The sequence below is a fragment of the Branchiostoma floridae genome, unplaced genomic scaffold (genome assembly GCF_000003815.2).
Source record: "Branchiostoma floridae strain S238N-H82 unplaced genomic scaffold, Bfl_VNyyK Sc7u5tJ_1457, whole genome shotgun sequence".
Lineage (NCBI taxonomy): Eukaryota > Metazoa > Chordata > Leptocardii > Amphioxiformes > Branchiostomatidae > Branchiostoma > Branchiostoma floridae.
The window spans coordinates 483,972-489,039 of NW_023365723.1; the positions used below are offsets into that span (position 1 = coordinate 483,972).

Genomic DNA, 5,068 nt, shown 5'->3' on the forward strand with positions numbered 1-5,068 from the left:
TATCTGAGAGTGTAGTGGTTCAACCTGTACATGTTTTTTAAGTATTGCCTTATCTTCTTATTCTAAGATCATTGTGGAGAGTCGAGATTCAGATCTAGAGATCACATATAATTAAAGACAACAAAATTACAAAGTTTTACTACGGTGTAGGGATTTTCTAATGATCTTCTCTCACGAACGCCATGTACGCAATGGAGTTGTTCATGCACCGTGCGAGTGATTGAGTCAGTACGGTTTCATTGTTCGGCATGAATGCATTCCGTAGCATTCTTCAACCAGATAGAAGGTAACATACATTCGCAAAATTCCACCAGGTGCCATTATATATACCGCCACCTCCAAAAACGTTGTTATAGAGGTCTTCTTAAGATTGTATTCAACACGTAAATATTTAAATTGTATTAAATTTATTGTATTTAACATTTTGTGTTCAAGACAATCTTGGAAAGACCTCTATACCATCATTTTTTGAGGACGCGGTATTATGGCACCTGGTGGAATTATGATAGTCGATGTTAGAAGGAAACCACAAAGACAAACACGATCATTTGGAGTCTCTTCAGACCAGCCGCACGCGTTGTTTGGAAAGTCCGCGACATTTGTCCTATTCCAGTGTTCCACTCGATTCGTACAGTAAAATGGAAATGGAAAGCAAAAACGTCTAAAGAAACAGCTCTGGCTGCCGCATTGGTTGGACTACTAATTTTGTTGGAAAAGTAGGATCATCTGGTAGAATCATATGCATCACAGATCTGAGACTGGTTACGTGCAAACAAATTCTCCAATAGATATTGGCTAACAATATACATACAGTATCGCCTACGTTTATATTCCGGTCCGACGCGTTTTACACGCGATTTAATCTCCATTAAAAGTCGTGCAAATTGCGATTAAAAGTCGTGCAAATCTCGATTAAATCGCGATTGAATCTCGTGCACTAATGAGCTGTAAACGCGTGTAGCTATCTAATTAAAAAATCTCGTGTCGTCTGTAAACGCGTTTACTCCCGGCAACCCCGCTGACTCTAAACAAAAGGCTTTATTCCGACTGCCCCGCCCCTTCGTCGGGCATTTCGACGACGAAATATTTTGTTCGTTAATGAGCAGTCTTTACTTTTAGAAATTTGCATGAGACTTGTTAGTCGTCATTTTCACGTATTTGTTGATAATTGGTGAATAATACAGTGGCTGGACAGCGCCGCGGGTGTCTGCAATATTGCCCGAAGACCGCTGACGCATTTCAGCTAAGATCGTAGAAGAAGTTTACATTTACCAAATTAGTATATCGACATTCTCTCCTGGTACCGATTGCTCAGACTGAGTTAACCCTATTTAGACCGGGGGGGCTTTTGAGGCCCGCGCTAACTTCGATGTCCTATAACGCCAGAACCGCTTACGCTAGAGCCACCAAATTTGATGAGTTTTCCTGAAATATTGTTGGCAACAATTTTAGGAAGTTTGACAAATTTTCCCTTTTTTCTTGTTGCCATGGCAACCGTTTGTTGACAGGCAGTTTTGCCAAAAATCACTATTTTTGGTTCTAACAATGTATTTTTCACATTTATTTGCTATATTGCTGCAATTTTATTACATAAATAAAATCTTATATTATCTAGCATATCTTTCATAATTATATATGCATAAATTATGCTAATTTGATGACGTCATCAGCCCCAAATCCAAGATGGCGGACCGAATGGCCAGATCAAGAATAGCACGCTAATTATCCCTTAAAATTTGAAACTACCTAGTATTTTTTCATCAAAAACCATCTAAATGAATGAATTTAGTCTATTTCCATTGCCCTTTGTGATTATTTGTTGCAAAAAATTATTTCAAAAATTCAAGGTCTTTCCCAAGGGCTCTTTATTTTGCTTTCTGCCACCAATGGGCCATAGCAACATAACATACATGTAGGTATAAACATATACTCAACAGGACAATGAAATCATAAATAATTAGACACAAGTTACAAATGAAATCAATAAAACAAGCGGCCAATTGTGCCTAAATTAAAATGAAATATGATCCATATAAGGGTAGAACCAAAATCATAGTTATAATATTGTACAACATCGATGAACAATAGTGAAATCATAAAACCTGATAAGGACATGAACTTATAAGGAACATACAACAATAGCTCAATGAATACATAAATCAAAAGAACAAAAACCATACAAGGATTAGTCCTCTCAATTAGTTACGTCAAATGAAAGTAATTGCACATTGACACAAAATAAATCAAAAACATATGGAGGACAAAGGTTAAGTAGACAAGGACGACAGAAACGGTTGTTGGTCATTGATATAGCTGTATCTTAAAGCAAAGGCCTTGTAAATAAACTTTCCAAGCTTTCTTGTCAAACTTACAGTGGGACCAGACATTAATTCCTTGAACTTGTGTGGGTCCGGTCGTGTGGCGTAATATTTTGGCAGGTGTTGTATTCTCAAACTATTTAAAAATGGGCATTCCATTACAAAGTGATATTCATTTTCAATGATGCCTTCCTCACATAGAGGACATAATCTATTTTGCCTGTCTATATTAGTATGCCTACCTGTTTCTATGCTTAGCCCATGTGCAGCACATCTCAGCTGTGCTAGTGCCTTTCTGTGATTAAAAACATTAATAACACTCAGATACTTTTCTGTCTTAAATCTGTCTTTGATTAAGCAATATGTGTCTAGCCTATTAGTGTTTTCAACTTCATAGTTCCATCTTTGAGTTGCCTGTAGTTTGGACCTTTTTCTAAAGATTTCAAAAAATACTTCCTTATTACTTACACCTTGGCCATACCATGCTTCTTGCAAACCATGAGAAAACAGCAGCAGCTTTACCAGGCAGCAAGGTGGTGGATATAATATGGCGGAGCCCAACACGTATCTTAGATGTGCATGACGTCATTTTTTGACGTCATATTGACGTCATTGATGTTGCTATTGGCAACGCAAGGCGTAACAAACATTCTTATTATGTTATCTGCACTTGTTGTTACATTTTTGTAGCATAACTTGAAGTTTTCTGAGAATTCCCTTTTTCCATGGGTTTGGCCAATATAATCAAATTGATGACGTCATACTTACGTCATCTTACGTCAACGTAACGTCAAACGTCATTTGTCTATTAAATATTACGTCGACATTATGTCCTAAAAATTTGGTGGCCTTACGGTACGTCGTTCAAGAGTTATAGGACTTAGAAGTGGAGGGCCTCAAAAGCCCCCCCCCCCCCGTCCAGGGATGACCAAAAAAGCCCGGTCTGAATAGGGTTAAGTTTCTATACTATATTTTGATTAGTAACTTTTTGTTTTGCTGGTGTTGTGTTGATGCTTTTTTATTTGTCACGAAATGTGCATTTCTCGATAAAATTGAACACGTTACTGCTCGTCCTCCAGCACCGTCGAAGGGGTACAGATTTACAAAACATAAACCAAGGAGCCTTCATAATCTTTGATGAAAGCTCCTTGTTTGAACATAACACAGTACGATAATGTAACTTCTCAAATCGAATGCGGATTTGTATTGGATGGGTATTAAAGCCGTTCCATTTTCGTTACAGTGGCCCGCGAAGTGGCGAAGATACTGGGGAAAATGGAAGCCCAGATGGTGTATCAAAAGCTGCATAAGTAGAGTGACAAAGCGGTGCGTGTTGACAAGTACTAATACAGAAATACATTGATACACTTATATCTAATAAAAGAAGACTACAGTGTACTCTATATATATTACGTGTAGCTATAATTTACTTCATGATATTCACATGAACAATCGTTTGATGTTTCTTTATGCGGTTTATAGGTTGTCCAATCATCACCAAACGGCAAAATGTTTAAAGATTTTTTTTCTAATAAATCTTGTTATGTTTGATTTTCTGTTCAAAACAAGAGTTTGGCGTTTCACTTTTGGCAATGATTTAGACTTACGAGGTTTTGAAAATTCAATACATTGAAATTTGAAATTTGAAGAAGGAAAGCACGTTGAAGCCTATAGGGTAAACAGCTGAACAGTCCTTGAGAACGGAACATCTTGTACAAATTATTAAGTTTTCTCTTGTTCTTTTCTTTCCACAGTCTCAATGAAAGCAGCACAAGCGTAGAACCAGTGTGGCCGACACTAACACGCTAGTTTTAGTTCGTTCTAACAAATAAGTTGTAAACTGAGATATTCCAGGTACAGACTGCTTTGCATAGCTACAGTTTTAAATCAGGCTTACAAGTTACATACATTCTCATAATTTCGCCAGGTGTCATTATACCGCCACCTCAAAAAACCTTGTTATAGAAGCCTTCTCAAGATTGTCTTCAACACCTAAATATCTGAATTCTATTACATTGAAGATATTTAACATTCGGTGTTGAAGACAATCTTGCGAAGACCTCTATATGAACGTTTTTTTGAGATGGCGGTATAATGACACCTGGTGGAATTATGAGAATGCATGTTATGTCAATGAAGATGTATCGATTTCATTTTTGTGACAAGTGTAAACGTCTTCTATTTTTGACACTTTTATGTTTATCTTAATTCATAAATCGACAATATGGTAACACTGTAGGATTATGCTTTATTTCAAATTTTGAAAAAGTACTATGAAGACGTATTTGTAGCTATACTGTATCTTGCTCTTGTTAAAAAACCGAAATGCTTATTGTTTAGTCCTATACTCCACATGGTATCCGATCCAGAGGCTAGTTTGTGCCTTGTATTTTCGAGTTTTTCTTGGTGTCTTGGGTCTTGGGGTATAAAGTCGGTATCACCTGTTCTTGTTAGAGACTGTGAAGAAAATCAGGTCAAATAAAGCTTTGCTGCTAAAAAATAAATAGTTTTCATCCCACTTCTTTTTCTTCTTGACCAATTATAACACATGTTATAAAAACTACCAACTAAGACCACGACGCACTAGGGAACTCTATTGACATTTTTTTTCTGTCTATTCGGATAAAATGTAACTATGCAGTAGATAAGACATGCATGCCAAAACTAATACATGTATGCAATTTCATGTGTACATTGTCGAATGGCAGAGATTTCTTGATACCGATCTTGAAAGACTAAGGCCATTTTTG

At 36.8% G+C, this 5,068-nt stretch overlaps 1 long non-coding RNA gene across 1 annotated transcript in view; it reads left to right on the plus strand.

Moving 5' to 3' along the window:
* The window catches only part of LOC118407768, a 5,911-nt gene extending 1,089 nt beyond the window's left edge, over positions 1–4,822 (plus strand). Inside the window, exons 3-4 of the long non-coding RNA XR_004830183.1 lie at positions 3,562–3,644; positions 4,073–4,822. This is a non-coding gene — a long non-coding RNA (uncharacterized LOC118407768). The remainder of the gene's footprint in view (positions 1–3,561; positions 3,645–4,072) is intronic.
* Positions 4,823–5,068: the final 246 nt, after the last annotated feature.